This window comes from Hordeum vulgare, chromosome 2H (genome assembly GCF_904849725.1).
Source record: "Hordeum vulgare subsp. vulgare chromosome 2H, MorexV3_pseudomolecules_assembly, whole genome shotgun sequence".
In the NCBI taxonomy this organism is placed as follows: Eukaryota; Viridiplantae; Streptophyta; class Magnoliopsida; order Poales; family Poaceae; genus Hordeum; species Hordeum vulgare.
The window spans coordinates 576,289,868-576,315,168 of record NC_058519.1 but is presented as its reverse complement, the minus strand read 5'-3'; the positions used below and the strand labels follow the sequence as shown (position 1 = coordinate 576,315,168).

Genomic DNA, 25,301 nt, shown 5'->3' with positions numbered 1-25,301 from the left:
CAACACGAGGACTTCCCAGGAGGTCACCTATCCTAGTACTACTCTCGCCCAAGCACGCTTAACTTCGGAGTTCTGATGGGATCCGGTGCTTTAGTGCTGGTATGATCGCATCCGACATGCAACTATCTATTTGTTCCTTATGCTTGCCCCTACTACTACTAGTCGTTGGGTGTCAAACGCGGTGGGAAAAGTCACACAGTAATCGTCAAAAATAAGAAAATGAGGTCATATAGATCACGCTCCCGCGTCATCCTTGTCACGTGGCGCAAAAATATATTTAAAAAGGGGAATGCAACACGAGGACTTCCCAGGAGGTCACCCATCCTAGTACTACTCTCGCCCAAGCACGCTTAACTTCGAAGTTCTGATGGGATCCGGTGTTTTAGTGCTGTTATGATCGCATCCGACAAGCAACTATCTATTTGTTCCTTATGCTTGCCCCAACTACTACTACTACTACTACTACTACTACTACTACTACTACTAGTCGTTGGGTGTCAAGCGCGGTGGGAAAAGTCACACAGTAATCGTCAAAAATAAGAAAATGAGGTCATATAGATCACGCTCCCGCGTCATCCTTGTCACGTGGCGCAAAAATATATTTAAAAAGGGGAATGCAACACGAGGACTTCCCAGGAGGTCACCCATCCTAGTACTACTCTCGCCCAAGCACGCTTAACTTCGGAGTTCTGATGGGATCCGGTGCTTTAGTGCTGGTATGATCGCATCCGACATGCAACTATCTATTTGTTCCTTATGCTTGCCCCAACTACTACTACTACTACTACTACTACTAGTCGTTGGGTGTCAAGCGCGGTGGGAAAAGTCACACAGTAATCGTCAAAAATAAGAAAATGAGGTCATATAGATCACGCTCCCGCGTCATCCTTGTCACGTGGCGCAAAAATATATTTAAAAAGGGGAATGCAACACGAGGACTTCCCAGGAGGTCACCCATCCTAGTACTACTCTCGCCCAAGCACGCTTAACTTGGGAGTTCTGATGGGATCCGGTGCTTTAGTGCTGGTATGATCGCTTCCGACATGCAACTATCTATTTGTTCCTTATGCTTGCCCCTACTACAACTAGTCGTTGGGTGTCAAGCGCGATGGGAAAAGTCACACAGTAATCGTCAAAAATAAGAAAATGAGGTCATATAGATCACGCTCCCGCGTCATCCTTGTCACGTGGCGCAAAAATATATTTAAAAAGGTGAATGCAACACGAGGACTTCCCAGGAGGTCACCCATCCTAGTACTACTCTCGCCCAAGCACGCTTAACTTCGGAGTTCTGATGGGATCCGGTGCTTTAGTGCTGGTATGATCGCATCCGACATGCAACTATCTATTTGTTCCTTATGCTTGCCCCTACTACTACTAGTCGTTGGGTGTCAAGCGCGGTGGGAAAAGTCACACAGTAATCATCAAAAATAAGAAAATGAGGTCATATAGATCACGCTCCAGCGTCATCCTTGTCACGTGGCGCAAAAATATATTTAAAAAGAGGAATGCAACACGAGGACTTGTAAGGAGGTCACCCATCCTAGTACTACTCTCGCCCAAGCACGCTTAACTTCAAAGTTCTGATGGGATCCGGTGCTTTAGTGCTGGTATGATCGCATCCGACATGCAACTATCTATTTGTTCCTTATGCTTGCCCCTACTACTACTACTACTACTACTACTACTACTGCTACTACTACTACTAGTCGTTGGGTGTCAAGCGCGGTGGGAAAAGTCACACAGTAATCGTCAAAAATAAGAAAATGAGGTCATATAGATCACGCTCCCGCGTCATCCTTGTCACGTGGCGCAAAAATATATTTAAAAAGGGGAATGCAACACGAGGACTTCCCAGGAGGTCACCCATCCTAGTACTACTCTCGCCCAAGCACGCTTAACTTCGGAGTTCTGATGGGATCCGGTGCTTAAGTGCTGGTATGATCGCATCCGACATGCAACTATCTATTTGTTCCTTATGCTTGCCCCTACTACTACTACTACTACTACTACTACTACTACTACTACTACTACTACTACTACTACTACTAGTCGTTGGGTGTCAAGCGCGGTGGGAAAAGTCACACAGTAATCGTCAAAAATAAGAAAATGAGGTCATATAGATCACGTTCCCGCGTCATCCTTGTCACGTGGCGCAAAAATATATTTAAAAAGGGGAATGCAACACGAGGACTTCCCAGGAGGTCACCCATCCTAGTACTACTCTCGCCCAAGCACGCTTAACTTCGGAGTTCCGATGGGATCCGGTCCTTTAGTGCTGGTATGATCGCATCCGACATGCAACTATCTATTTGTTCCTTATGCTTGCCCCTACTACTACTACTACTAGTCGTTGGGTGTCAAGCGCGGTGGGAAAAGTCACACAATAATCGTCAAAAATAAGAAAATGAGGTCATATAGATCACGGTCCCGCGTCATCCTTGTCACGTGGCGCAAAAATATATTTAAAAAGGGGAATGCAACACGAGGACTTCCCAGGAGGTCACCCATCCTAGTACTACTCTCGCCCAAGCACGCTTAACTTCGGAGTTCTGATGGGAGCCGGTGCTTTAGTGCTGGTATGATCGCATCCGACATGCAACTATCTATTTGTTCCTTATGCTTGCCCCTACTACTACTACTACTACTACTACTACTACTAGTCGTTGGGTGTCAAGCGCGGTGTGAAAAGTCACACAGTAATCGTCAAAAATAAGAAAATGAGGTCATATAGATCACGTTCCCGCGTCATCCTTGTCACGTGGCGCAAAAATATATTTAAAAAGGGGAATGCAACACGAGGACTTCCTAGGAGGTCACCAATCCTAGTACTACTCTCGCCCAAGCACGCTTAACTTCGGAGTTCTGATGGGATCCGGTGCTTTAGTGCTGGTATGATCGCATCCGACATGCAACTATCTATTTGTTCCTTATGCTTGCCCCTACTACTACTACTACTACTAGTCGTTGGGTGTCAAACGCGGTGGGAAAAGTCACACAGTAATCGTCAAAAATAAGAAAATGAGGTCATATAGATCACGGTCCCGCGTCATCCTTGTCACGTGGCGCAAAAATATATTTAAAAAGGGGAATGCAACACGAGGACTTCCCAGGAGGTCACCCATCCTAGTACTACTCTCGCCCAAGCACGCTTAACTTCGGAGTTCTGATGGATCCGGTGCTTTAGTGCTGGTATGATCGCATCCGACATGCAACTATCTATTTGTTCCTTATGCTTGCCCCTACTACTACTACTACTAGTCGTTGGGTGTCAAGCGCGGTGGGAAAAGTCACACAGTAATCGTCAAAAATAAGAAAATGAGGTCATATAGATCACGCTCCCGCGTCATCCTTGTCACGTGGCGCAAAAATATATTTAAAAAGGGGAATGCAACATGAGGACTTCCCAGGAGGTCACCCATCCTAGTACTACTCTCGCCCAAGCACGCTTAACTTCGGAGTTCTGATGGGATCCGGTGCTTTAGTGCTGGTATGATCGCATCCGACATGCAACTATCTATTTGTTCCTTATGCTTGCCCTACTACTACTACTACTACTAGTCGTTGGGTGTCAAGCGCGGTGGGAAAAGTCACACAGTAATCGTCAAAAATAAGAAAATGAGGTCATATAGATCACGGTCCCGCGTCATCCTTGTCACGTGGCGCAAAAATATATTTAAAAAGGGGAATGCAACACGAGGACTTCCCAGGAGGTCACCCATCCTAGTACTACTCTCGCCCAAGCACGCTTAACTTCGGAGTTATGATGGGATCCGGTGCTTTAGTGCTGGTATGATCGCATCCGACATGCAACTATCTATTTGTTCCTTATGCTTGCCCCTACTACTACTACTACTACTACTACTACTACTACTACTACTACTACTACTACTACTACAACTACTACTAGTCGTTGGGTGTCAAGCGCGGTGGGAAAAGTCACACAGTAATCGTCAAAAATAAGAAAATGAGGTCATATAGGTCACGTTCCCGCGTCATCCTTGTCACGTGGCGCAAAAATATATTTAAAAAGGGGAATGCAGCACGAGGACTTCCCAGGAGGTCACCCATCCTAGTACTACTCTCGCCCAAGCACGCTTAACTTCGGAGTTCTGATGGGATCCGGTGCTTTAGTGCTGGTATGATCGCATCCGACATGCAACTATCTATTTGTTCCTTATGCTTGCCCTACTACTACTACTACTACTAGTCGTTGGGTGTCAAGCGCGGTGGGAAAAGTCACACAGTAATCATCAAAAATAAGAAAATGAGGTCATATAGATCACGGTCCCGCGTCATCCTTGTCACGTGGCGCAAAAATATATTTAAAAAGGGGAATGCAACACGAGGACTTCCCAGGAGGTCACCCATCCTAGTACTACTCTCGCCCAAGCACGCTTAACTTCGGAGTTCTGATGGGATCCGGTGCTTTAGTGCTGGTATGATCGCATCCGACATGCAACTATCTATTTGTTCCTTATGCTTGCCCTACTACTACTACTACTAGTCGTTGGGTGTCAAGCGCGGTGGGAAAAGTCACACAGTAATCGTCAAAAATAAGAAAATGAGGTCATATAGATCACGGTCCCGCGTCATCCTTGTCACGTGGCGCAAAAATATATTTAAAAAGGGGAATGCAACAGGAGGACTTCCCAGGAGGTCACCCATCCTAGTACTACTCTCGCCCAAGCACGCTTAACTTCGGAGTTCTGATGGGATCCGGTGCTTTAGTGCTGGTATGATCGCATCCGACATGCAACTATCTATTTGTTCCTTATGCTTGCCCCTACTACTACTACTACTACTAGTCGTTGGGTGTCAAGCGCGGTGGGAAAAGTCACACAGTAATCGTCAAAAATAAGAAAATGAGGTCATATAGATCACGTTCCCGCGTCATCCTTGTCACGTGGCGCAAAAATATATTTAAAAAGGGGAATGCAACACGAGGACTTCCCAGGAGGTCACCCATCCTAGTACTACTCTCGCCCAAGCACGCTTAACTTCGGAGTTCCGATGGGATCCGGTGCTTTAGTGCTGGTATGATCGCATCCGACATGCAACTATCTATTTGTTCCTTATGCTTGCCCCTACTACTACTACTACTAGTCGTTGGGTGTCAAGCGCGGTGGGAAAAGTCACACAGTAATCGTCAAAAATAAGAAAATGAGGTCATATAGATCACGGTCCCGCGTCATCCTTGTCACGTGGCGCAAAAATATATTTAAAAAGGGGAATGCAACACGAGGACTTCCCAGGAGGTCACCCATCCTAGTACTACTCTCGCCCAAGCACGCTTAACTTCGGAGTTCTGATGGGAGCCGGTGCTTTAGTGCTGGTATGATCGCATCCGACATGCAACTATCTATTTGTTCCTTATGCTTGCCCCTACTACTACTACTACTACTACTAGTCGTTGGGTGTCAAGCGCGGTGGGAAAAGTCACACAGTAATCGTCAAAAATAAGAAAATGAGGTCATATAGATCACGTTCCCGCGTCATCCTTGTCACGTGGCGCAAAAATATATTTAAAAAGGGGAATGCAACACGAGGACTTTCCAGGAGGTCACCAATCCTAGTACTACTCTCGCCCAAGCACGCTTAACTTCGGAGTTCTGATGGGATCCGGTGCTTTAGTGCTGGTATGATCGCATCCGACATGCAACTATCTATTTGTTCCTTATGCTTGCCCCTACTACTACTACTACTACTACTAGTCGTTGGGTGTCAAACGCGGTGGGAAAAGTCACACAGTAATCGTCAAAAATAAGAAAATGAGGTCATATAGATCACGGTCCCGCGTCATCCTTGTCACGTGGCGCAAAAATATATTTAAAAAGGGGAATGCAACACGAGGACTTCCCAGGAGGTCACCCATCCTAGTACTACTCTCGCCCAAGCACGCTTAACTTCGGAGTTCTGATGGGATCCGGTGCTTTAGTGCTGGTATGATCGCATCCGACATGCAACTATCTATTTGTTCCTTATGCTTGCCCCTACTACTACTACTACTACTAGTCGTTGGGTGTCAAGCGCGGTGGGAAAAGTCACACAGTAATCGTCAAAAATAAGAAAATGAGGTCATATAGATCACGCTCCCGCGTCATCCTTGTCACGTGGCGCAAAAATATATTTAAAAAGGGGAATGCAACACGAGGACTTCCCAGGAGGTCACCCATCCTAGTACTACTCTCGCCCAAGCACGCTTAACTTCGGAGTTCTGATGGGATCCGGTGCTTTAGTGCTGGTATGATCGCATCCGACATGCAACTATCTATTTGTTCCTTATGCTTGCCCTACTACTACTACTACTACTAGTCGTTGGGTGTCAAGCGCGGTGGGAAAAGTCACACAGTAATCGTCAAAAATAAGAAAATGAGGTCATATAGATCACGGTCCCGCGTCATCCTTGTCACGTGGCGCAAAAATATATTTAAAAAGGGGAATGCAACACGAGGACTTCCCAAGAGGTCACCCATCCTAGTACTACTCTCGCCCAAGCACGCTTAACTTCGGAGTTCTGATGGGATCCGGTGCTTTAGTGCTGGTATGATCGCATCCGACATGCAACTATCTATTTGTTCCTTATGCTTGCCCCTACTACTACTACTACTACTACTACTACTACTACTTCTACTACTACTACTACTACTACTACTACTACTACTACTACTACTAGTCGTTGGGTGTCAAGCGCGGTGGGAAAAGTCACACAGTAATCGTCAAAAATAAGAAAATGAGGTCATATAGGTCACGTTCCCGCGTCATCCTTGTCACGTGGCGCAAAAATATATTTAAAAAAGGGAATGCAGCACGAGGACTTCCCAGGAGGTCACCCATCCGAGTACTACTCTCGCCCAAGCACGCTTAACTTCGGAGTTCTGATGGGATCCGGTGCTTTAGTGCTGGTATGATCGCATCCGACATGCAACTATCTATTTGTTCCTTATGCTTGCCCTACTACTACTACTACTAGTCGTTGGGTGTCAAGCGCGGTGGGAAAAGTCACACAGTAATCGTCAAAAATAAGAAAATGAGGTCATATAGATCACGGTCCCGCGTCATCCTTGTCACGTGGCGCAAAAATATATTTAAAAAGGGGAATGCAACACGAGGACTTCCCAGGAGGTCACCCATCCTAGTACTACTCTCGCCCAAGCACGCTTAACTTCGGAGTTCTGATGGGATCCGGTGCTTTAGTGCTGGTATGATCGCATCCGACATGCAACTATCTATTTGTTCCTTATGCTTGCCCCTACTACTACTACTACTACTACTACTAGTCGTTGGGTGTCAAGCGCGGTGGGAAAAGTCACACAGTAATCGTCAAAAATAAGAAAATGAGGTCATATAGATCACGTTCCCGCGTCATCCTTGTCACGTGGCGCAAAAATATATTTAAAAAGGGGAATGCAACACGAGGACTTCCCAGGAGGTCACCCATCCTAGTACTACTCTCGCCCAAGCACGCTTAACATCGAAGTTCTGACGGGATCCGGTGCTTTAGTGCTGGTATGATCGCATCCGACATGCAACTATCTATTTGTTCCTTATGCTTGCCCCTACTACTACTACTACTACTAGTCGTTGGGTGTCAAGCGCGGTGGGAAAAGTCACACAGTAATCGTCAAAAATAAGAAAATGAGGTCATATAGATCACGGTCCCGCGTCATCCTTGTCACGTGGCGCAAAAATATATTTAAAAAGGGGAATGCAACACGAGGACTTCCCAGGAGGTCACCCATCCTAGTACTACTCTCGCCCAAGCACGCTTAACTTCGGAGTTCTGATGGGATCCGGTGCTTTAGTGCTGGTATGATCGCATCCGACATGCAACTATCTATTTGTTCCTTATGCTTGCCCCTACTACTACTACTACTACTAGTCGTTGGGTGTCAAGCGCGGTGGGAAAAGTCACACAGTAATCGTCAAAAATAAGAAAATGAGGTCATATAGATCACGGTCCCGCGTCATCCTTGTCACGTGGCGCAAAAATATATTTAAAAAGGGGAATGCAACACGAGGACTTCCCAGGAGGTCACCCATCCTAGTACTACTCTCGCCCAAGCACGCTTAACATCGAAGTTCTGACGGGATCCGGTGCTTTAGTGCTGGTATGATCGCATCCGACATGCAACTATCTATTTGTTCCTTATGCTTGCCCCTACTACTACTACTACTACTAGTCGTTGGGTGTCAAGCGCGGTGGGAAAAGTCACACAGTAATCGTCAAAAATAAGAAAATGAGGTCATATAGATCACGGTCCCGCGTCATCCTTGTCACGTGGCGCAAAAATATATTTAAAAAGGGGAATGCAACACGAGGACTTCCCAGGAGGTCACCCATCCTAGTACTACTCTCGCCCAAGCACGCTTAACTTCGGAGTTCTGATGGGATCCGGTGCTTTAGTGCTGGTATGATCGCATCCGACATGCAACTATCTATTTGTTCCTTATGCTTGCCCCTACTACTACTACTACTACTAGTCGTTGGGTGTCAAGCGCGGTGGGAAAAGTCACACAGTAATCGTCAAAAATAAGAAAATGAGGTCATATAGATCACGCTCCCGCGTCATCCTTGTCACGTGGCGCTATTTAAAAAGGGGAATGCAACACGAGGACATCCTCACCCATCCTAGTACTACTCTCGCCCAAGCACGCTTAACTTCGGAGTTCTGATGGGATCCGGTGCTTTAGTGCTCGTATGATCGCATCCGACATGCAACTATCTATTTGTTCCTTATGCTTGCCCCTACTACTACTACTACTACTAGTACTACTACTACTACTACTACTAGTCGTTGGGTGTCAAGCGCGGTGGGAAAAGTCACACAGTAATCGTCAAAAATAAGAAAATGAGGTCATATAGATCACGGTCCCGCGTCATCCTTGTCACGTGGCGCAAAAATATATTTAAAAAGGGGAATGCAACACGAGGACTTCCCAGGAGGTCACCCATCCTAATACTACTCTCGCCCAAGCACGCTTAACTTCGGAGTTCTGATGGGATCCGGTGCTTTAGTGCTGGTATGATCGCATCCGACATGCAACTATCTATTTGTTCCTTATGCTTGCCCCTACTACTACTATTACTACTACTACTACTACTACTAGTCGTTGGGTGTCAAGCGCGGTGGGAAAAGTCACACAGTAATCGTCAAAAATAAGAAAATGAGGTCATATAGATCACGCTCCCGCGTCATCCTTGTCACGTGGCGCTATTAAAAAAGGGGAATGCAACACGAGGACATCCCAGGAGGTCACCCATCCTAGTACTACTCTCGCCCAAGCACGCTTAACTTCGGAGTTCTGATGGGATCCGGTGCTTTAGTGCTCGTATGATCGCATCCGACATGCAACTATCTATTTGTTCCTTATGCTTGCCCCTACTACTACTACTACTACTACTACTACTACTACTACTACTACTACTACTACTAGTCGTTGGGTGTCAAGCGCGGTGGGAAAAGTCACACAGTAATCGTCAAAAATAAGAAAATGAGGTCATATAGATCACGGTCCCGCGTCATCCTTGTCACGTGGCGCAAAAATATATTTAAAAAGGGGAATGCAACACGAGGACTTCCCAGGAGGTCACCCATCCTAGTACTACTCTCGCCCAAGCACGCTTAGCTTCGGAGTTCTGATGGGATCCGGTGCTTTAGTGCTAGTATGATCGCATCCGACATGCAACTATCTATTTGTTCCTTATGCTTGCCCTACTACTACTACTACTACTACTACTAGTCGTTGGGTGTCAAGCGCGGTGGGAAAAGTCACACAGTAATCGTCAAAAATAAGAAAATGAGGTCATATAGATCACGGTCCCGCGTCATCCTTGTCACGTGGCGCAAAAATATATTTAAAAAGGGGAATGCAACAGGAGGACTTCCCAGGAGGTCACCCATCCTAGTACTACTCTCGCCCAAGCACGCTTAACTTCGGAGTTCTGATGGGATCCGGTGCTTTAGTGCTGGTATGATCGCATCCGACATGCAACTATCTATTTGTTCCTTATGCTTGCCCCTACTACTACTACTACTACTACTACTACTACTACTACTACTAGTCGTTGGGTGTCATGCGCGGTGGGAAAAGTCACACAGTAATCGTCAAAAATAAGAAAATGAGGTCATATAGATCACGGTCCCGCGTCATCCTTGTCACGTGGCGCAAAAATATATTTAAAAAGGGGAATGCAACACGAGGACTTCCCAGGAGGTCACCCATCCTAGTTCTACTCTCGCCCAAGCACGCTTACGAGGAGGTCACCCATCCTAGTACTACTCTCGCCCAAGCACGCTTAACTTCGGAGTTCTGATGGGATCCGGTGCTTTAGTGCTGGTATGATCGCATCCGACATGCAACTATCTATTTGTTCCTTATGCTTGCCCCTACTACTACTACTACTACCACTACTACTACTACTAGTCGTTGGGTGTCAAGCGCGGTGGGAAAAGTCACACAGTAATCGTCAAAAATAAGAAAATGAGGTCATATAGATCACGCTCCCGCGTCATCCTTGTCACGTGGCGCAAAAATATATTTAAAAAGGGGAATGCAACACGAGGACTTCCCAGGAGGTCACCCATCCTAGTACTACTCTCGCCCAAGCACGCTTAACTTCGGAGTTCTGATGGGATCCGGTGCTTTAATGCTGGTATGATCGCATCCGACATGCAACTATCTATTTGTTCCTTATGCTTGCCCCTACTACTACTACTACTACTACTACTACTACTACTAGTCGTTGGGTGTCAAGCGCGGTGGGAAAAGTCACACAGTAATCGTCAAAAATAAGAAAATGAGGTCATATAGATCACGGTCCCGCGTCATCCTTGTCACGTGGCACAAAAATATATTTTAAAAGGAGAATGCAACACGAGGACTTCCCAGGAGGTCACCCATCCTAGTACTACTCTCGGCCAAGCACGCTTAACATCGGAGTTCTGATGGGATCCGGTGCTTTAGTGCTGGTATGATCGCATCTGACATGCAACTATCTATTTATTCCTTATGCTTGCCCCTACTACTACTACTACTACTACTACTACTACTACTAGTCGTTGGGTGTCAAGCGCGGTGGGAAAAGTCACACAGTAATCGTCAAAAATAAGAAAATGAGGTCATATAGATCACGCTCCCGCGTCATCCTTGTCACGTGGCGCAAAAATATATTTAAAAAGGGGAATGCAACACGAGGACATCACAGGAGGTCACCCATCCTAGTACTACTCTCGCCCAAGCACGCTTAACTTCGGAGTTCTGATGGGATCCGGTGCTTTAGTGTTGGTATGATCGCATCCGACATGCAACTATCTATTTGTTCCTTATGCTTGCCCCTACTACTACTACTACTACTACTACTAGTCGTTGGGTGTCAAGCGCGGTGGGAAAAGTCACACAGTAATCGTCAAAGATAAGAAAATGAGGTCATATAGATCACGGTCCCGCGTCATCCTTGTCACGTGGCGCAAAAATATATTTAAAAAGGGGAATGCAACACGAGGACTTCCTAGGAGGTCACCCATCCTAGTACTATTCTCGCCCAAGCACGCTTAACTTCGGAGTTCTGATGGGATCCGGTGCTTTAGTGCTGGTATGATCGCATCCCACATGCAACTATCTATTTGTTCCTTATGCTTGCCCCTACTACTACTAGTACTACTACTACTACTACTACTACTAGTCGTTGGGTGTCAAGCGCGGTGGGAAAAGTCACACAGTAATCGTCAAAAATAAGAAAATGAGGTCATATAGATCACGCTCCCGCGTCATCCTTGTCACGTGGCGCAAAAATATATTTAAAAAGGGGAATGCAACACGAGGACATCACAGGAGGTCACCCATCCTAGTACTACTCTCGCCCAAGCACGCTTAACTTCGGAGTTCTGATGGGATCCGGTGCTTTAGTGTTGGTATGATCGCATCCGACATGCAACTATCTATTTGTTCCTTATGCTTGCCCCTACTACTACTACTACTACTACTACTACTACTACTACTACTACTAGTCGTTGGGTGTCAAGCGCGGTGGGAAAAGTCACACAGTAATCGTCAAAAATAAGAAAATGAGGTCATATAGATCACGCTGCCGCGTCATCCTTGTCACGTGGCGCAAAAATATATTTAAAAAGGGGAATGCAACACGAGGACTTCCCAGGAGGTCACCCATCCTAGTACTACTCTCGCCCAAGCACGCTTAACTTCGGAGTTCTGATGGGATCCGGTGCTTTAGTGCTGGTATGATCGCATCCGACATGCAACTATCTATCTGTTCCTTATGCTTGCCCCTACTACTACTACTACTACTACTACTACTACTACTACTACTACTACTACTACTAGTCGTTGGGTGTCAAGCGCGGTGGGAAAAGTCACACAGTAATCGTCAAAAATAAAAAAATGAGGTCATATAGATCACGCTCCCGCGTCATCCTTGTCACGTGGCGCAAAAATATATTTAAAAAGGGGAATGCAACACGAGGACATCACAGGAGGTCACCCATCCTAGTACTACTCTCGCCCAAGCACGCTTAACTTCGGAGTTCTGATGGGATCCGGTGCTTTAGTGTTGGTATGATCGCATCCGACATGCAACTATCTATTTGTTCCTTATGCTTGCCCCTACTACTACTACTACTACTACTACTACTACTACTACTACTACTAGTCGTTGGGTGTCAAGCGCGGTGGGAAAAGTCACACAGTAATCGTCAAAAATAAGAAAATGAGGTCATATAGATCACGTTCCCGCGTCATCCTTGTCACGTGGCACAAAAATATATTTTAAAAGGAGAATGCAACACGAGGACTTCCCAGGAGGTCACCCATCCTAGTACTACTCTCGGCCAAGCATGCTTAACATCGGAGTTCTGATGGGATCCGGTGCTTTAGTGCTGGTATGATCGCATCTGACATGCAACTATCTATTTGTTCCTTATGCTTGCCCCTACTACTACTACTACTACTACTACTACTACTACTAGTCGTTGGGTGTCAAGCGCGGTGGGAAAAGTCACACAGTAATCGTCAAAAATAAGAAAATGAGGTCATATAGATCACGCTCCCGCGTCATCCTTGTCACGTGGCGCAAAAATATATTTAAAAAGGGGAATGCAACACGAGGACATCACAGGAGGTCACCCATCCTAGTACTACTCTCGCCCAAGCACGCTTAACTTCGGAGTTCTGATGGGATCCGGTGCTTTAGTGTTGGTATGATCGCATCCGACATGCAACTATCTATTTGTTCCTTATGCTTGCCCCTACTACTACTACTACTACTACTAGTCGTTGGGTGTCAAGCGCGGTGGGAAAAGTCACACAGTAATCGTCAAAAATAAGAAAATGAGGTCATATAGATCACGGTCCCGCGTCATCCTTGTCACGTGGCGCAAAAATATATTTAAAAAGGGGAATGCAACACGAGGACTTCCTAGGAGGTCACCCATCCTAGTACTATTCTCGCCAAAGCACGCTTAACTTCGGAGTTCTGATGGGATCCGGTGCTTTAGTGCTGGTATGATCGCATCCCACATGCAACTATCTATTTGTTCCTTATGCTTGCCCCTACTACTACTAGTACTACTACTACTACTACTACTACTAGTCGTTGGGTGTCAAGCGCGGTGGGAAAAGTCACACAGTAATCGTCAAAAATAAGAAAATGAGGTCATATAGATCACGCTCCCGCGTCATCCTTGTCACGTGGCGCAAAAATATATTTAAAAAGGGGAATGCAACACGAGGACATCACAGGAGGTCACCCATCCTAGTACTACTCTCGCCCAAGCACGCTTAACTTCGGAGTTCTGATGGGATCCGGTGCTTTAGTGTTGGTATGATCGCATCCGACATGCAACTATCTATTTGTTCCTTATGCTTGCCCCTACTACTACTACTACTACTACTACTACTACTACTACTACTACTACTACTAGTCGTTGGGTGTCAAGCGCGGTGGGAAAAGTCACACAGTAATCGTCAAAAATAAGAAAATGAGGTCATATAGATCACGCTCCCGCGTCATCCTTGTCACGTGGCGCAAAAATATATTTAAAAAGGGGAATGCAACACGAGGACTTCCCAGGAGGTCAGCCATCCTAGTACTACTCTCGCCCAAGCACGCTTAACTTCGGAGTTCTGATGGGATCCGGTGCTTTAGTGCTGGTATGATCGCATCCGACATGCAACTATCTATCTGTTCCTTATGCTTGCCCCTACTACTACTACTACTACTACTACTACTACTACTACTACTACTACTACTACTACTACTAGTCGTTGGGTGTCAAGCGCGGTGGGAAAAGTCACACAGTAATCGTCAAAAATAAAAAAATGAGGTCATATAGATCACGCTCCCGCGTCATCCTTGTCACGTGGCGCAAAAATATATTTAAAAAGGGGAATGCAACACGAGGACATCACAGGAGGTCACCCATCCTAGTACTACTCTCGCCCAAGCACGCTTAACTTCGGAGTTCTGATGGGATCCGGTGCTTTAGTGTTGGTATGATCGCATCCGACATGCAACTATCTATTTGTTCCTTATGCTTGCCCCTACTACTACTACTACTACTACTACTACTACTACTACTACTAGTCGTTGGGTGTCAAGCGCGGTGGGAAAAGTCACACAGTAATCGTCAAAAATAAGAAAATGAGGTCATATAGATCACGGTCCCGCGTCATCCTTGTCACGTGGCGCAAAAATATATTTAAAAAGGGGAATGCAACACGAGGACTTCCCAGGAGGTCACCCATCCTAGTACTACTCTCGCACAAGCACGCTTAACTTCGGAGTTCTGATCGGATTCGGTGCTTTAGTGCTGGTATGATCGCATCCGACATGCAACTATCTATTTGTTCCTTATGCTTGCCCCTACTAATACTACTACTACTACTACTACTACTACTACTAGTCGTTGGGTGTCAAGTGCGGTGGAAAAAGTCACACAGTAATCGTCAAAAATAAGAAAATGAGGTCATATAGATCACACTCCCGCGTCATCCTTGTCACGTGGCGCAAAAATATATTTAAAAAGGGGAATGCAACACGAGGACATCACAGGAGATCACCCATCCTAGTACTACTCTCGCCCAAGCACGCTTAACTTCGGAGTTCTGATGGGATCCGGTGCTTTAGTGTTGGTATGATCGCATCCGACATGCAACTATCTATTTGTTCCTTATGCTTGCCCCTACTACTACTACTACTACTACTACTACTACTACTACTACTACTACTTGTCGTTGGGTGTGAAGCGCGGTGGGAAAAGTCACGCAGTAATCGTGAAAAATAAGAAAATGAGGTCATATAGATCACGCTCCCGCGTCATCCTTGTCACGTCGCGCAAAAATATATTTAAAAAGGGGAATGCAGCACGAGGACTTCCCAGGAGGTCACCCATCCTAGTACTACTCTCGCCCAAGCACGCTTAACTTCGGAGTTCTGATGGGATCCGGTGCTTTAGTGCTGGTATGATCGCATCCGACATGCAACTATCTATTTGTTCCTTATGCTTGCCTCTACTACTACTACTACTACTACTACTACTACTACTACTACTACTACTACTACTACTACTACTACTACTACTACTACTACTACTACTACTACTACTACTACTACTACTACTACTACTACTACTACTACTACTACTACTACTACTACTACTACTACTACTACTACTACTACTACTACTACTACTACTACTACTACTACTACTACTACTACTACTACTACTACTACTACTACTACTACTACTAGTAGTTGGGTGTCAAGCGCGGTGGGAAAAGTCACACAGTAATCGTCAAAAATAAGAAAATGAGGTCATATAGATCACGGTCCCGCGTCATCCTTGTCACGTGGCGCAAAAATATATTTAAAAAGGGGAATGCAACACGAGGACTTAGCAGGAGGTCACCCATCCTAGTACTACTCTCGCCCAAGCACGCTTAACTTCGGAGTTCTGATGGGATCCGGTGCTTTAGTGCTGGTATGATCGCATCCGACATGCAACTATCTATTTGTTCCTTATGCTTGCCCCTACTACTACTACTACTACTACTACTACTAGTCGTTGGGTGTCAAGCGCGGTGGGAAAAGTCACACAGTAATCGTCAAAAATAAGAAAATGAGGTCATATAGATCACGCTCCCGCGTCATCCTTGTCACGTGGCGCAAAAATATATTTAAAAAGGGGAATGCAACACGAGGACATCACAGGAGGTCACCCATCCTAGTACTACTCTCGCCCAAGCACGCTTAACTTCGGAGTTCTGATGGGATCCGGTGCTTTAGTGTTGGTATGATCGCATCCGACATGCAACTATCTATTTGTTCCTTATGCTTGCACCTACTACTACTACTACTACTACTACTACTACTACTACTACTACTACTACTAGTCGTTGGGTGTCAAGCGCGGTGGGAAAAGTCACACAGTAATCGTCAAAAATAAGAAAATGAGGTCATATAGATCACGGTCCCGCGTCATCCTTGTCACGTGGCGCAAAAATATATTTAAAAAGGGGAATGCAACACGAGGACTTCCTAGGAGGTCACCCATCCTAGTACTACTCTCGCCCAAGCACGCTTAACTTCGGAGTTCTGATGGGATCCGGTGCTTTAGTGCTGGTATGATCGCATCCGACATGCAACTATCTATTTGTTCCTTATGCTTGCCCCTACTAGTACTACTACTACTACTACTACTAGTACTAGTACTACTACTACTACTACTACTACTACTACTACTACTACTACTATTAGTCGTTGGGTGTCAAGCGTGGTGGGAAAAGTCACACAGTAATCGTCAAAAATAAGAAAATGAGGTCATATAGATCACGGTCCCGCGTCATCCTTGTCACGTGGCGCAAAAATATATTTAGAAAGGGGAATGCAACACGAGGACTTCCCAGGAGGTCACCCATCCTAGTACTACTCTCGCCCAAGCACGCTTAACTTCGGAGTTCTGATGGGATCCGGTGCTTTAGTGCTGGTATGATCGCATCCGACATGCAACTATCTATTTGTTCCTTATGCTTGCCCCTACTACTACTACTACTACTACTACTAGTCGTTGGGTGTCAAGCGCGGTGGGAAAAGTCACACAGTAATCGTCAAAAATAAGAAAATGAGGTCATATAGATCACGCTCCCGCGTCATCCTTGTCACGTGACGCAAAAATATATTTAAAAAGGGGAATGCAACACGAGGACTTCCCAAAAGGTCACCCATCCTAGTACTACTCTCGCCCAAGCACGCTTAACTTCGGAGTTCTGATGGGATCCAGTGCTTTAGTGTTGGTATGATCGCATCCGACATGCAACTATCTATTTGTTCCTTATGCTTGCCCCTACTACTACTACTACTACTACTACTACTACTACTAGTCGTTGGGTGTCAAGCGCGGTGGGAAAAGTCACACAGTAATCGTCAAAAGTAAGAAAATGAGGTCATATAGATCACGCTCCCGCGTCATCCTTGTCACGTGGCGCAAAAATATATTTAAAAAGGGGAATGCAACACGAGGACTTCCGAGGAGGTCACCCATCCTAATACTACTCTCGCCCAAGCACGCTTAACTTCGAAGTTCTGATGGGATCCGGTGCTTTAGTGCTGGTATGATCGCTTCCGACATGCAACTATCTATTTGTTCCTTATGCTTGCCCCTACTAGTACTACTACTACTACTACTACTACTACTACTACTACTACTACTAGTCGTTGGGTGTCAAGCGCGGTGGGAAAAGTCACACAGTAATCGTCAAAAATAAGAAAATGAGGTCATATAGATCACGGTCCCGCGTCATCCTTGTCACGTGGCGCAAAAATATATTTAAAAAGGGGAATGCAACACGAGGACTTCCCAGGAGGTCACCCATCCTAGTACTACTCTCGCCCAAGCACGCTTAACTTCGGAGTTCTGATGGGATCCGGTGCTCTAGTGCTCGTATGATCGCATCCGACATGCAACTATCTATTTGTTCCTTATGCTTGCCCCTACTACTACTACTACTACTACTAGTCGTTGGGTGTCAAGCGCGGTGGAAAAGTCACACACTAATCGTCAAAAATAAGAAAATGAGGTCATATAGATCACGCTCCCGCGTCATCCTTGTCACGTGGCGCAAAAATATATTTAAAAAGGGGAATGCAACACGAGGACATCACAGGAGGTCACCCATCCTAGTACTACTCTCGCCCAAGCACGCTTAACTTCGGAGTTCTGATGGGATCCGGTGCTTTAGTGTTGGTATGATCGCATCCGACATGCAACTATCTATTTGTTCCTTATGCTTGCCCCTACTACTACTACTACTACTACTACTACTACTACTACTACTACTACTACTACTACTACTACTACTAGTCGTTCAGTGTCAAGCGCGGTGGGAAAAGTCACACAGTAATCGTCAAAAATAAGAAAATGAGGTCATATAGATCACGCTCCCGCGTCATCCTTGTCACGTGGCGCAAAAATATATTTAAAAAGGGGAATGCAACACGAGGACTTCCCAGAAGGTCACCCATCCTAGTACTACTCTCGCCCAAGCACGCTTAACTTCGAAGTTCTGATGGGATCCGGTGCTTTAGTGCTGGTATGATCGCATCCGACATGCAACTATCTATTTGTTCCTTATGCTTGCCCCTACTAGTACTACTACTACTACTACTACTACTACTACTACTACTACTACTACTACTACTACTACTAGTAGTCGTTGGGTGTCAAGCGCGGTGGGAAAAGTCACACACTAATCGTCAAAAATAAGAAAATGAGGTCATATAGATCACGCTCCCGCGTCATCCTTGTCACGTGGCGCAAAAATATATTTAAAAAGGGGAATGCAACACGAGGACATCACAGGAGGTCACCCATCCTAGTACTACTCTCGCCCAAGCACGCTTAACTTCGGAGTTCTGATGGGATCCGGTGCTTTAGTGTTGGTATGATCGCATCCGACATGCAACTATCTATTTGTTCCTTATGCTTGCCCCTACTACTACTACTACTACTACTACTACTACTACTACTACTACTACTACTACTACTACTAGTCGTTCGGTGTCAAGCGCGGTGGGAAAAGTCACACAGTAATCGTCAAAAATAAGAAAATGAGGTCATATAGATCACGCTCCCGCGTCATCCTTGTCACGTGGCGCAAAAATATATTTAAAAAGGGGAATGCAACACGAGGACTTCCCAGAAGGTCACCCATCCTAGTACTACTCTCGCCCAAGCACGCTTAACTTCGAAGTTCTGATGGGATCCGGTGCTTTAGTGCTGGTATGATCGCATCCGACATGCAACTATCTATTTGTTCCTTATGCTTGCCCCTACTAGTACTACTAGTACTACTACTACTACTACTAGTACTACTACTACTACTACTACTACTACTACTACTACTACTACTACTACTACTACTACTACTACTACTACTAGTAGTCGTTGGGTGTCAAGCGCGGTGGGAAAAGTCACACAGTAATCGTCAAAAATAAGAAAATGAGGTCATATAGATCACGGTCCCGCGTCATCCTTGTCACGTGGCGCAAAAATATATTTAAAAAGGGGAATGCAACACGAGGACTTCTTAGGAGGTCACCCATCCTAGTACTACTCTCGCCCAAGCACGCTTAACTTCGGAGTTCTGATGGGATCCGGTGCTTTAGTGCTGGTATGATCGCATCCGACATGCAACTATCTATTTGTTCCTTATGCTTGCCCCTACTAGTACTACTACTACTACTACTACTACTACTACTACAAGTACTACTACTACTATTACTACTACTACTACTACTACTACTACTACTACTAGTCGTTGGGTGTCAAGCGTGGTGGGAAAAGTCACACAGTAATCGTCAAAAATAAGAAAATGAGGTCATATAGATCACGGTCCCGCGTCATCCTTGTCACGTGGCGCAAAAATATATTTAGAAAGGGGAATGCAACACGAGGACTTCCCAGGAGGTCACCCATCCTAGTACTACTCTCGCCCAAGCACGCTTAACTTCGGAGTTCTGATGGGATCCGGTGCTTTAGTGCTGGTATGATCGCATCCGACATGCAACTATCTATTTGTTCCTTATGCTTGCCCCTACTACTACTACTACTACTAGTCGTTGGGTGTCAAGCGCGGTGGGAAAAGTCACACAGTAATCGTCAAAAATAAGAAAATGAGGTCATATAGATCACGCTCCCGCGTCATCCTTGTCACGTGGCGCAAAAATATATTTAAAAAGGGGAATGCAACACGAGGACTTCCCAAAAGGTCACCCATCCTAGTACTACTCTCGCCCAAGCACGCTTAACTTCGGAGTTCTGATGGGATCCGGTGCTTTAGTGTTGGTATGATCGCATCCGACATGCAACTATCTATTTGTTCCTTATGCTTGCCCCTACTACTACTACTACTACTACTACTACTACTACTACTACTAGTCGTTGGGTGTCAAGCGCGGTGGGAAAAGTCACACAGTAATCGTCAAAAGTAAGAAAATGAGGTCATATAGATCACGCTCCCGCGTCATCCTTGTCACGTGGCGCAAAAATATATTTAAAAAGGGGAATGCAACACGTGGACTTCCCAGGAGGTCACCCATCCTAGTACTACTCTCGCCCAAGCACGCTTAACTTCGAAGTTCTGATGGGATCCGGTGCTTTAGTGCTGGTATGATCGCATCCGACATGCAACAATCTATTTGTTCCTTATGCTTGCCCCTACTAGTACTACTACTACTACTACTACTACTACTACTACTACTACTACTACTAGTAGTCGTTGGGTGTCAAGCGCGGTGGGAAAAGTCACACAGTAATCGTCAAAAATAAGAAAATGAGGTCATACTGGGTTGGGTCAACCTATGGTGTACCGGTTGTTATGCCAATAGGTCCCGCGTCATCCTTGTCACGTGGCGCAAAAATATATTTAAAAAGGGGAATGCAACACAAGGACTTCCCAGGAGGTCACCCATCCTAGTACTACTCTCGCCCAAGCACGCTTAACTTCGGAGTTCTGATGGGATCCGGTGCTCTAGTGCTGGTATGATCGCATCCGACATGCAACTATCTATTTGTTCCTTATGCTTGCCCCTACTACTACTACTACTACTGGTAGTCGTTGGGTGTCAAGCGCGGTGGGAAAAGTCACACACTAATCGTCAAAAATAAGAAAATGAGGTCATATAGATCACGCTCCCGCGTCATCCTTGTCACGTGGCGCAAAAATATATTTAAAAAGGGGAATGCAACACGAGGACATCACAGGAGGTCACCCATCCTAGTACTACTCTCGCCCAAGCACGCTTAACTTCTGAGTTCTGATGGGATCCAGTGCTTTAGTGTTGGTATGATCGCATCCGACATGCAACTATCTATTTGTTCCTTATGCTTGCCCCTACTACTACTACTACTACTACTACTACTACTACTACTACTAGTCGTTGGGTGTGAAGCGCGGTGGGAAAAGTCACACAGTAATCGTCAAAAATAAGAAAATGTGGTCATATAGATCACGCTCCCGCGTTATCCTTGTCACGTGGCGCAAAAATATATTTAAAAAGGGAATGCAACACGAGGACTTCCCAGGAGGTCACCCATCCTAGTACTACTCTCGCCCAAGCACGCTTAACTTCGGAGTTCTGATGGGATCCGGTGCTCTAGTGCTGGTATGATCGCATCCGACATGCAACTATCTATTTGTTCCTTATGCTTGCCCCTACTACTACTACTACTACTAGTCGTTGGGTGTCAAGCGCGGTGGGAAAAGTCACACACTAATCGTCAAAAATAAGATAATGAGGTCATATAGATCACGCTCCCGCGTCATCCTTGTCACGTGGCGCAAAAATATATTTAAAAAGGGGAATGCAACACGAGGACATCACAGGAGGTCACCCATCCTAGTACTACTCTCGCCCAAGCACGCTTAACTTCGGAGTTCTGATGGGATCCGGTGCTTTAGTGTTGGTATGATCGCATCCGACATGCAACTATCTATTTGTTCCTTATGCTTGCCCCTACTACTACTACTACTACTACTACTACTACTACTACTACTACTAGTCGTTCGGTGTCAAGCGCGGTGGGAAAAGTCACACAGTAATCGTCAAAAATAAGAAAATGAGGTCATATAGATCACGCTCCCGCGTCATCCTTGTCACGTGGCGCAAAAATATATTTAAAAAGGGGAATGCAACACGAGGACTTCCCAGAAGGTCACCCATCCTAGTACTACTCTCGCCCAAGCACGCTTAACTTCAAAGTTCTGATGGGATCCGGTGCTTTAGTGCTGGTATGATCGCATCCGACATGCAACTATCTATTTGTTCCTTATGCTTGGCCCTACTAGTACTACTACTAGTACTACTACTACTACTACTACTACTACTACTACTACTACTACTACTACTACTACTACTACTACTACTACTAGTCGTTGGGTGTCAAGCGCGGTGGGAAAAGTCACACAGTAATCGTCAAAAATAAGAAAATGAGGTCATATAGATCACGGTCCCGCGTCATCCTTGTCACGTGGCGCAAAAATATATTTAAAAAGGGGAATGCAACACGAGGACTTCCTAGGAGGTCACCCATCCTAGTACTACTCTCGCCCAAGCACGCTTAACTTCGGAGTTCTGATGGGATCCGGTGCTTTAGTGCTGGTATGATCACATCCGAAATGCAACTATCTATTTGTTCCTTATGCTTGCCCCTACTAGTACTACTACTACTACTACTACTACTACTACTACTACTACTACTAGTACTACTACTATTACTACTACTACTACTACTACTACTCCTAGTCGTTGGGTGTCAAGCGTGGTGGGAAAAGTCACACAGTAATCGTCAAAAATAAGAAAATGAGGTCATATAGATCACGGTCCCGCGTCATCCTTGTCACGTGGCGCAAAAATATATTTAGAAAGGGGAATGCAACACGAGGACTTCCCAGGAGGTCACCCATCCTAGTACTACTCTCGCCCAAGCACGCTTAACTTCGGAGTTCTGATGGGATCCGGTGCTTTAGTGCTGGTATGATCGCATCCGACATGCAACTATCTATTTGTTCCTTATGCTTGCCCCTACTACTACTACTACTACTAGTCGTTGGGTGTCAAGCGCGGTGGGAAAAGTCACACAGTAATCGTCAAAAATAAGAAAATGAGGTCATATAGATCACGCTCCCGCGTCATCCTTGTCACGTGGCGCAAAAATATATTTAAAAAGGGGAATGCAACACGAGGACTTCCCAAAAGGTCACCCATCCTAGTACTACTCTCGCCCTAGCACGCTTAACTTCGGAGTTCCGATGGGATCCGGTGCTTTAGTGTTGGTATGATCGCATCCGACATGCAACTATCTATTTGTTCCTTATGCTTGCCCCTACTACTACTACTACTACTACTACTACTACTACTACTACTAGTCGTTGGGTGTCAAGCGCGGTGGGAAAAGTCACACAATAATCGTCAAAAGTAAGAAAATGAGGTCATATAGATCACGCTCCCGCGTCATCCTTGTCACGTGGCGCAAAAATATATTTAAAAAGGGGAATGCAACACAAGGACTTCCCAGGAGGTCACCCATCCTAGTACTACTCTCGCCCAAGCACGCTTAACTTTGAAGTTCTGATGGGATCCGGTGCTTTAGTGCTGGTATGATCGCATCCGACATGCAACTATCTATTTGTTCCTTATGCTTGCCCCTACTACTACTACTACTACTGCTACTACTACTAGTAGTCGTTGGGTGTCAAGCGCGGTGGGAAAAGTCACACAGTAATCGTCAAAAATAAGAAAATGAGGTCATACTGGGTTGGGTCAACCTATGGTGTACCGGTTGTTATGCCAATAGGTCCCGCGTCATCCTTGTCACGTGGCGCAAAAATATATTTAAAAAGGGGAATGCAACACGAGGACTTCCCAGGAGGTCACCCATCCTAGTACTACTCTCGCCCAAGCACGCTTAACTTCGGAGTTCTGATGGGATCCGGTGCTCTAGTGCTGGTATGATCGCATCCGACATGCAACTATCTATTTGTTCCTTATGCTTGCGCCTACTACTATTACTACTACTAGTAGTAGTCGTTGGGTGTCAAGCGCGGTGGGAAAAGTCACACACTAATCGTCAAAAATAAGAAAATGAGGTCATATAGATCACGCTCCCGCGTCATCCTTGTCACGTGGCGCAAAAATATATTTAAAAAGGGGAATGCAACACGAGGACATCACAGGAGGTCACCCATCCTAGTACTACTCTCGCCCAAGCACGCTTAACTTCGGAGTACTGATGGGATCCGGTGCTTTAGTGTTGGTATGATCGCATCCGACATGCAACTATCTATTTGTTCCTTATGCTTGCCCCTACTACTACTACTACTACTACTACTACTACTACTACTACTACTACTACTAGTCGTTGGGTGTGAAGCGCGGTGGGAAAAGTCACACAGTAATCGTCAAAAATAAGAAAATGTGGTCATATAGATCACGCTCCCGCGTCATCCTTGTCACGTGGCGCAAAAATATATTTAAAAAGGGTATGCAACACGAGGACTTCCCAGGAGGTCACCCATCCTAGTACTACTCTCGCCCAAGCACGCTTAACTTCGGAGTTCTGATGGGATCCGGTGCTTTAGTGCTGGTATGATCGCATCCGACATGCAACTATCTATTTGTTCCTTATGCTTGCCGCTACTACTACTACTACTACTACTAGTCGTTGGGTGTCAAGCGCGGTGGGAAAAGTCACACAGTAATCGTCAAAAATAAGAAAATGAGGTCATATAGATCACGCTCCCGCGTCATCCTTGTCACGTGGCGCAAAAATATATTTAAAAAGGGGAATGCAACACGAGGACTTCCCAAAAGGTCACCCATCCTAGTACTACTCTCGCCCAAGCACGCTTAACTTCGGAGTTCTGATGGGATCCGGTGCTTTAGTGTTGGTATGATCGCATCCGACATGCAACTATCTATTTGTTCCTTATGCTTGCCCCTACTACTACTACTACTACTACTACTACTAGTCGTTGGGTGTCAAGCGCGGTGGGAAAAGTCACACAGTAATCGTCAAAAGTAAGAAAATGAGGTCATATAGATCATGCTCCCGCGTCATCCTTGTCACGTGGCGCAAAAATATATTTAAAAAGGGGAATGCAACACGAGGACTTCCCAGGAGGTCACCCATCCTAGTACTACTCTCGCCCAAGCACGCTTAACTTCGAAGTTCTGATGGGATCCGGTGCTTTAGTGCTGGTATGATCGCATCCGACATGCAACTATC

At 45.6% G+C, this 25,301-nt stretch overlaps 77 non-coding genes and 2 pseudogenes across 77 annotated transcripts in view; all 79 read right to left on the bottom strand.

The window, feature by feature from the left end:
- The window catches only part of LOC123437063, a 119-nt gene extending 6 nt beyond the window's left edge, over positions 1 to 113 (bottom strand). Inside the window, exon 1 of the ribosomal RNA XR_006628265.1 lies at positions 1 to 113. This exon is cut by the window's left edge and continues 6 nt beyond it. This is a non-coding gene — a ribosomal RNA (5S ribosomal RNA).
- A 173-nt stretch (positions 114 to 286) lies between these two features.
- Positions 287 to 405, bottom strand: LOC123432049. The gene has a single exon (XR_006623650.1). It is a non-coding gene; the product is annotated as a 5S ribosomal RNA (ribosomal RNA).
- Positions 406 to 611: 206 nt separating this feature from the next.
- On the bottom strand, positions 612 to 730 carry LOC123432489. The gene has a single exon (XR_006624068.1). It is a non-coding gene; the product is annotated as a 5S ribosomal RNA (ribosomal RNA).
- Positions 731 to 921: 191 nt separating this feature from the next.
- Positions 922 to 1,040, bottom strand: LOC123431542. The gene has a single exon (XR_006623133.1). It is a non-coding gene; the product is annotated as a 5S ribosomal RNA (ribosomal RNA).
- A 173-nt stretch (positions 1,041 to 1,213) lies between these two features.
- Positions 1,214 to 1,332, bottom strand: LOC123435107. The gene has a single exon (XR_006626369.1). It is a non-coding gene; the product is annotated as a 5S ribosomal RNA (ribosomal RNA).
- Positions 1,333 to 1,505: 173 nt separating this feature from the next.
- On the bottom strand, positions 1,506 to 1,624 carry LOC123433155. The gene has a single exon (XR_006624701.1). It is a non-coding gene; the product is annotated as a 5S ribosomal RNA (ribosomal RNA).
- A 209-nt stretch (positions 1,625 to 1,833) lies between these two features.
- Positions 1,834 to 1,952, bottom strand: LOC123435026. The gene has a single exon (XR_006626287.1). It is a non-coding gene; the product is annotated as a 5S ribosomal RNA (ribosomal RNA).
- Positions 1,953 to 2,176: 224 nt separating this feature from the next.
- LOC123438717 lies at positions 2,177 to 2,295 on the bottom strand. The gene has a single exon (XR_006629843.1). It is a non-coding gene; the product is annotated as a 5S ribosomal RNA (ribosomal RNA).
- Positions 2,296 to 2,474: 179 nt separating this feature from the next.
- On the bottom strand, positions 2,475 to 2,593 carry LOC123437939. The gene has a single exon (XR_006629101.1). It is a non-coding gene; the product is annotated as a 5S ribosomal RNA (ribosomal RNA).
- Positions 2,594 to 2,787: 194 nt separating this feature from the next.
- Positions 2,788 to 2,906, bottom strand: LOC123431852. Its single transcript, XR_006623444.1, has one exon. It is a non-coding gene; the product is annotated as a 5S ribosomal RNA (ribosomal RNA).
- A 182-nt stretch (positions 2,907 to 3,088) lies between these two features.
- Positions 3,089 to 3,206, bottom strand: LOC123431839. The gene has a single exon (XR_006623429.1). It is a non-coding gene; the product is annotated as a 5S ribosomal RNA (ribosomal RNA).
- A 179-nt stretch (positions 3,207 to 3,385) lies between these two features.
- Positions 3,386 to 3,504, bottom strand: LOC123437537. The gene has a single exon (XR_006628711.1). It is a non-coding gene; the product is annotated as a 5S ribosomal RNA (ribosomal RNA).
- A 181-nt stretch (positions 3,505 to 3,685) lies between these two features.
- LOC123438753 lies at positions 3,686 to 3,804 on the bottom strand. Its single transcript, XR_006629877.1, has one exon. It is a non-coding gene; the product is annotated as a 5S ribosomal RNA (ribosomal RNA).
- Positions 3,805 to 4,034: 230 nt separating this feature from the next.
- LOC123436043 lies at positions 4,035 to 4,153 on the bottom strand. The gene has a single exon (XR_006627281.1). It is a non-coding gene; the product is annotated as a 5S ribosomal RNA (ribosomal RNA).
- A 181-nt stretch (positions 4,154 to 4,334) lies between these two features.
- On the bottom strand, positions 4,335 to 4,453 carry LOC123432477. Its single transcript, XR_006624057.1, has one exon. It is a non-coding gene; the product is annotated as a 5S ribosomal RNA (ribosomal RNA).
- A 178-nt stretch (positions 4,454 to 4,631) lies between these two features.
- LOC123438489 lies at positions 4,632 to 4,750 on the bottom strand. Its single transcript, XR_006629628.1, has one exon. It is a non-coding gene; the product is annotated as a 5S ribosomal RNA (ribosomal RNA).
- A 182-nt stretch (positions 4,751 to 4,932) lies between these two features.
- On the bottom strand, positions 4,933 to 5,051 carry LOC123435357. Its single transcript, XR_006626612.1, has one exon. It is a non-coding gene; the product is annotated as a 5S ribosomal RNA (ribosomal RNA).
- Positions 5,052 to 5,230: 179 nt separating this feature from the next.
- On the bottom strand, positions 5,231 to 5,349 carry LOC123437937. Its single transcript, XR_006629099.1, has one exon. It is a non-coding gene; the product is annotated as a 5S ribosomal RNA (ribosomal RNA).
- Positions 5,350 to 5,534: 185 nt separating this feature from the next.
- Positions 5,535 to 5,653, bottom strand: LOC123432273. Its single transcript, XR_006623864.1, has one exon. It is a non-coding gene; the product is annotated as a 5S ribosomal RNA (ribosomal RNA).
- Positions 5,654 to 5,838: 185 nt separating this feature from the next.
- On the bottom strand, positions 5,839 to 5,957 carry LOC123432466. Its single transcript, XR_006624046.1, has one exon. It is a non-coding gene; the product is annotated as a 5S ribosomal RNA (ribosomal RNA).
- A 182-nt stretch (positions 5,958 to 6,139) lies between these two features.
- Positions 6,140 to 6,258, bottom strand: LOC123432454. Its single transcript, XR_006624035.1, has one exon. It is a non-coding gene; the product is annotated as a 5S ribosomal RNA (ribosomal RNA).
- A 181-nt stretch (positions 6,259 to 6,439) lies between these two features.
- LOC123434975 lies at positions 6,440 to 6,558 on the bottom strand. Its single transcript, XR_006626238.1, has one exon. It is a non-coding gene; the product is annotated as a 5S ribosomal RNA (ribosomal RNA).
- A 242-nt stretch (positions 6,559 to 6,800) lies between these two features.
- LOC123437355 lies at positions 6,801 to 6,919 on the bottom strand. Its single transcript, XR_006628540.1, has one exon. It is a non-coding gene; the product is annotated as a 5S ribosomal RNA (ribosomal RNA).
- Positions 6,920 to 7,097: 178 nt separating this feature from the next.
- LOC123432442 lies at positions 7,098 to 7,216 on the bottom strand. Its single transcript, XR_006624024.1, has one exon. It is a non-coding gene; the product is annotated as a 5S ribosomal RNA (ribosomal RNA).
- A 188-nt stretch (positions 7,217 to 7,404) lies between these two features.
- Positions 7,405 to 7,523, bottom strand: LOC123431653. The gene has a single exon (XR_006623242.1). It is a non-coding gene; the product is annotated as a 5S ribosomal RNA (ribosomal RNA).
- Positions 7,524 to 7,705: 182 nt separating this feature from the next.
- Positions 7,706 to 7,824, bottom strand: LOC123432430. Its single transcript, XR_006624013.1, has one exon. It is a non-coding gene; the product is annotated as a 5S ribosomal RNA (ribosomal RNA).
- Positions 7,825 to 8,006: 182 nt separating this feature from the next.
- On the bottom strand, positions 8,007 to 8,125 carry LOC123431652. Its single transcript, XR_006623241.1, has one exon. It is a non-coding gene; the product is annotated as a 5S ribosomal RNA (ribosomal RNA).
- Positions 8,126 to 8,307: 182 nt separating this feature from the next.
- LOC123432418 lies at positions 8,308 to 8,426 on the bottom strand. The gene has a single exon (XR_006624002.1). It is a non-coding gene; the product is annotated as a 5S ribosomal RNA (ribosomal RNA).
- A 175-nt stretch (positions 8,427 to 8,601) lies between these two features.
- Positions 8,602 to 8,713, bottom strand: LOC123433447 (annotated as a pseudogene).
- A 206-nt stretch (positions 8,714 to 8,919) lies between these two features.
- On the bottom strand, positions 8,920 to 9,038 carry LOC123436213. The gene has a single exon (XR_006627445.1). It is a non-coding gene; the product is annotated as a 5S ribosomal RNA (ribosomal RNA).
- Positions 9,039 to 9,228: 190 nt separating this feature from the next.
- LOC123432360 lies at positions 9,229 to 9,347 on the bottom strand. Its single transcript, XR_006623946.1, has one exon. It is a non-coding gene; the product is annotated as a 5S ribosomal RNA (ribosomal RNA).
- A 215-nt stretch (positions 9,348 to 9,562) lies between these two features.
- LOC123436647 lies at positions 9,563 to 9,681 on the bottom strand. The gene has a single exon (XR_006627860.1). It is a non-coding gene; the product is annotated as a 5S ribosomal RNA (ribosomal RNA).
- A 187-nt stretch (positions 9,682 to 9,868) lies between these two features.
- On the bottom strand, positions 9,869 to 9,987 carry LOC123438488. The gene has a single exon (XR_006629627.1). It is a non-coding gene; the product is annotated as a 5S ribosomal RNA (ribosomal RNA).
- Positions 9,988 to 10,190: 203 nt separating this feature from the next.
- On the bottom strand, positions 10,191 to 10,355 carry LOC123433024 (annotated as a pseudogene).
- Positions 10,356 to 10,552: 197 nt separating this feature from the next.
- Positions 10,553 to 10,671, bottom strand: LOC123435303. The gene has a single exon (XR_006626558.1). It is a non-coding gene; the product is annotated as a 5S ribosomal RNA (ribosomal RNA).
- A 197-nt stretch (positions 10,672 to 10,868) lies between these two features.
- Positions 10,869 to 10,987, bottom strand: LOC123432557. Its single transcript, XR_006624134.1, has one exon. It is a non-coding gene; the product is annotated as a 5S ribosomal RNA (ribosomal RNA).
- Positions 10,988 to 11,184: 197 nt separating this feature from the next.
- On the bottom strand, positions 11,185 to 11,303 carry LOC123432753. The gene has a single exon (XR_006624322.1). It is a non-coding gene; the product is annotated as a 5S ribosomal RNA (ribosomal RNA).
- Positions 11,304 to 11,491: 188 nt separating this feature from the next.
- On the bottom strand, positions 11,492 to 11,610 carry LOC123436809. Its single transcript, XR_006628019.1, has one exon. It is a non-coding gene; the product is annotated as a 5S ribosomal RNA (ribosomal RNA).
- A 200-nt stretch (positions 11,611 to 11,810) lies between these two features.
- On the bottom strand, positions 11,811 to 11,929 carry LOC123432751. Its single transcript, XR_006624320.1, has one exon. It is a non-coding gene; the product is annotated as a 5S ribosomal RNA (ribosomal RNA).
- Positions 11,930 to 12,135: 206 nt separating this feature from the next.
- LOC123432407 lies at positions 12,136 to 12,254 on the bottom strand. Its single transcript, XR_006623991.1, has one exon. It is a non-coding gene; the product is annotated as a 5S ribosomal RNA (ribosomal RNA).
- A 215-nt stretch (positions 12,255 to 12,469) lies between these two features.
- Positions 12,470 to 12,588, bottom strand: LOC123432750. The gene has a single exon (XR_006624319.1). It is a non-coding gene; the product is annotated as a 5S ribosomal RNA (ribosomal RNA).
- Positions 12,589 to 12,794: 206 nt separating this feature from the next.
- On the bottom strand, positions 12,795 to 12,913 carry LOC123433071. The gene has a single exon (XR_006624627.1). It is a non-coding gene; the product is annotated as a 5S ribosomal RNA (ribosomal RNA).
- A 197-nt stretch (positions 12,914 to 13,110) lies between these two features.
- LOC123432749 lies at positions 13,111 to 13,229 on the bottom strand. The gene has a single exon (XR_006624318.1). It is a non-coding gene; the product is annotated as a 5S ribosomal RNA (ribosomal RNA).
- A 185-nt stretch (positions 13,230 to 13,414) lies between these two features.
- LOC123432088 lies at positions 13,415 to 13,533 on the bottom strand. The gene has a single exon (XR_006623688.1). It is a non-coding gene; the product is annotated as a 5S ribosomal RNA (ribosomal RNA).
- Positions 13,534 to 13,733: 200 nt separating this feature from the next.
- Positions 13,734 to 13,852, bottom strand: LOC123432748. The gene has a single exon (XR_006624317.1). It is a non-coding gene; the product is annotated as a 5S ribosomal RNA (ribosomal RNA).
- A 212-nt stretch (positions 13,853 to 14,064) lies between these two features.
- LOC123436901 lies at positions 14,065 to 14,183 on the bottom strand. The gene has a single exon (XR_006628108.1). It is a non-coding gene; the product is annotated as a 5S ribosomal RNA (ribosomal RNA).
- Positions 14,184 to 14,404: 221 nt separating this feature from the next.
- LOC123432747 lies at positions 14,405 to 14,523 on the bottom strand. Its single transcript, XR_006624316.1, has one exon. It is a non-coding gene; the product is annotated as a 5S ribosomal RNA (ribosomal RNA).
- A 203-nt stretch (positions 14,524 to 14,726) lies between these two features.
- Positions 14,727 to 14,845, bottom strand: LOC123433126. The gene has a single exon (XR_006624678.1). It is a non-coding gene; the product is annotated as a 5S ribosomal RNA (ribosomal RNA).
- Positions 14,846 to 15,045: 200 nt separating this feature from the next.
- LOC123433110 lies at positions 15,046 to 15,164 on the bottom strand. Its single transcript, XR_006624663.1, has one exon. It is a non-coding gene; the product is annotated as a 5S ribosomal RNA (ribosomal RNA).
- A 209-nt stretch (positions 15,165 to 15,373) lies between these two features.
- Positions 15,374 to 15,492, bottom strand: LOC123436042. The gene has a single exon (XR_006627280.1). It is a non-coding gene; the product is annotated as a 5S ribosomal RNA (ribosomal RNA).
- Positions 15,493 to 15,893: 401 nt separating this feature from the next.
- On the bottom strand, positions 15,894 to 16,012 carry LOC123431629. The gene has a single exon (XR_006623218.1). It is a non-coding gene; the product is annotated as a 5S ribosomal RNA (ribosomal RNA).
- Positions 16,013 to 16,203: 191 nt separating this feature from the next.
- On the bottom strand, positions 16,204 to 16,322 carry LOC123432745. The gene has a single exon (XR_006624314.1). It is a non-coding gene; the product is annotated as a 5S ribosomal RNA (ribosomal RNA).
- A 212-nt stretch (positions 16,323 to 16,534) lies between these two features.
- Positions 16,535 to 16,653, bottom strand: LOC123435554. The gene has a single exon (XR_006626799.1). It is a non-coding gene; the product is annotated as a 5S ribosomal RNA (ribosomal RNA).
- A 245-nt stretch (positions 16,654 to 16,898) lies between these two features.
- On the bottom strand, positions 16,899 to 17,017 carry LOC123432394. Its single transcript, XR_006623979.1, has one exon. It is a non-coding gene; the product is annotated as a 5S ribosomal RNA (ribosomal RNA).
- Positions 17,018 to 17,205: 188 nt separating this feature from the next.
- LOC123431979 lies at positions 17,206 to 17,324 on the bottom strand. The gene has a single exon (XR_006623582.1). It is a non-coding gene; the product is annotated as a 5S ribosomal RNA (ribosomal RNA).
- Positions 17,325 to 17,521: 197 nt separating this feature from the next.
- LOC123432704 lies at positions 17,522 to 17,640 on the bottom strand. Its single transcript, XR_006624276.1, has one exon. It is a non-coding gene; the product is annotated as a 5S ribosomal RNA (ribosomal RNA).
- Positions 17,641 to 17,852: 212 nt separating this feature from the next.
- LOC123438772 lies at positions 17,853 to 17,971 on the bottom strand. Its single transcript, XR_006629895.1, has one exon. It is a non-coding gene; the product is annotated as a 5S ribosomal RNA (ribosomal RNA).
- Positions 17,972 to 18,155: 184 nt separating this feature from the next.
- On the bottom strand, positions 18,156 to 18,274 carry LOC123432744. The gene has a single exon (XR_006624313.1). It is a non-coding gene; the product is annotated as a 5S ribosomal RNA (ribosomal RNA).
- A 227-nt stretch (positions 18,275 to 18,501) lies between these two features.
- LOC123437315 lies at positions 18,502 to 18,620 on the bottom strand. Its single transcript, XR_006628502.1, has one exon. It is a non-coding gene; the product is annotated as a 5S ribosomal RNA (ribosomal RNA).
- A 230-nt stretch (positions 18,621 to 18,850) lies between these two features.
- Positions 18,851 to 18,969, bottom strand: LOC123432743. The gene has a single exon (XR_006624312.1). It is a non-coding gene; the product is annotated as a 5S ribosomal RNA (ribosomal RNA).
- A 221-nt stretch (positions 18,970 to 19,190) lies between these two features.
- On the bottom strand, positions 19,191 to 19,309 carry LOC123437313. Its single transcript, XR_006628500.1, has one exon. It is a non-coding gene; the product is annotated as a 5S ribosomal RNA (ribosomal RNA).
- Positions 19,310 to 19,581: 272 nt separating this feature from the next.
- On the bottom strand, positions 19,582 to 19,700 carry LOC123436340. The gene has a single exon (XR_006627568.1). It is a non-coding gene; the product is annotated as a 5S ribosomal RNA (ribosomal RNA).
- A 254-nt stretch (positions 19,701 to 19,954) lies between these two features.
- Positions 19,955 to 20,073, bottom strand: LOC123432382. Its single transcript, XR_006623967.1, has one exon. It is a non-coding gene; the product is annotated as a 5S ribosomal RNA (ribosomal RNA).
- Positions 20,074 to 20,255: 182 nt separating this feature from the next.
- On the bottom strand, positions 20,256 to 20,374 carry LOC123438549. The gene has a single exon (XR_006629684.1). It is a non-coding gene; the product is annotated as a 5S ribosomal RNA (ribosomal RNA).
- A 203-nt stretch (positions 20,375 to 20,577) lies between these two features.
- On the bottom strand, positions 20,578 to 20,696 carry LOC123436342. Its single transcript, XR_006627570.1, has one exon. It is a non-coding gene; the product is annotated as a 5S ribosomal RNA (ribosomal RNA).
- A 253-nt stretch (positions 20,697 to 20,949) lies between these two features.
- Positions 20,950 to 21,068, bottom strand: LOC123436994. Its single transcript, XR_006628199.1, has one exon. It is a non-coding gene; the product is annotated as a 5S ribosomal RNA (ribosomal RNA).
- Positions 21,069 to 21,253: 185 nt separating this feature from the next.
- On the bottom strand, positions 21,254 to 21,372 carry LOC123433316. The gene has a single exon (XR_006624844.1). It is a non-coding gene; the product is annotated as a 5S ribosomal RNA (ribosomal RNA).
- Positions 21,373 to 21,574: 202 nt separating this feature from the next.
- Positions 21,575 to 21,693, bottom strand: LOC123435476. The gene has a single exon (XR_006626725.1). It is a non-coding gene; the product is annotated as a 5S ribosomal RNA (ribosomal RNA).
- Positions 21,694 to 21,875: 182 nt separating this feature from the next.
- Positions 21,876 to 21,994, bottom strand: LOC123432742. Its single transcript, XR_006624311.1, has one exon. It is a non-coding gene; the product is annotated as a 5S ribosomal RNA (ribosomal RNA).
- Positions 21,995 to 22,200: 206 nt separating this feature from the next.
- LOC123438785 lies at positions 22,201 to 22,319 on the bottom strand. The gene has a single exon (XR_006629907.1). It is a non-coding gene; the product is annotated as a 5S ribosomal RNA (ribosomal RNA).
- Positions 22,320 to 22,570: 251 nt separating this feature from the next.
- LOC123437033 lies at positions 22,571 to 22,689 on the bottom strand. Its single transcript, XR_006628236.1, has one exon. It is a non-coding gene; the product is annotated as a 5S ribosomal RNA (ribosomal RNA).
- A 254-nt stretch (positions 22,690 to 22,943) lies between these two features.
- LOC123432370 lies at positions 22,944 to 23,062 on the bottom strand. Its single transcript, XR_006623956.1, has one exon. It is a non-coding gene; the product is annotated as a 5S ribosomal RNA (ribosomal RNA).
- Positions 23,063 to 23,244: 182 nt separating this feature from the next.
- LOC123431977 lies at positions 23,245 to 23,363 on the bottom strand. The gene has a single exon (XR_006623580.1). It is a non-coding gene; the product is annotated as a 5S ribosomal RNA (ribosomal RNA).
- A 203-nt stretch (positions 23,364 to 23,566) lies between these two features.
- On the bottom strand, positions 23,567 to 23,685 carry LOC123431676. Its single transcript, XR_006623264.1, has one exon. It is a non-coding gene; the product is annotated as a 5S ribosomal RNA (ribosomal RNA).
- Positions 23,686 to 23,917: 232 nt separating this feature from the next.
- Positions 23,918 to 24,036, bottom strand: LOC123435475. The gene has a single exon (XR_006626724.1). It is a non-coding gene; the product is annotated as a 5S ribosomal RNA (ribosomal RNA).
- A 188-nt stretch (positions 24,037 to 24,224) lies between these two features.
- LOC123433153 lies at positions 24,225 to 24,343 on the bottom strand. Its single transcript, XR_006624699.1, has one exon. It is a non-coding gene; the product is annotated as a 5S ribosomal RNA (ribosomal RNA).
- A 211-nt stretch (positions 24,344 to 24,554) lies between these two features.
- On the bottom strand, positions 24,555 to 24,673 carry LOC123435446. Its single transcript, XR_006626696.1, has one exon. It is a non-coding gene; the product is annotated as a 5S ribosomal RNA (ribosomal RNA).
- Positions 24,674 to 24,858: 185 nt separating this feature from the next.
- On the bottom strand, positions 24,859 to 24,977 carry LOC123438548. The gene has a single exon (XR_006629683.1). It is a non-coding gene; the product is annotated as a 5S ribosomal RNA (ribosomal RNA).
- Positions 24,978 to 25,168: 191 nt separating this feature from the next.
- LOC123436517 lies at positions 25,169 to 25,287 on the bottom strand. The gene has a single exon (XR_006627738.1). It is a non-coding gene; the product is annotated as a 5S ribosomal RNA (ribosomal RNA).
- Positions 25,288 to 25,301: the final 14 nt, after the last annotated feature.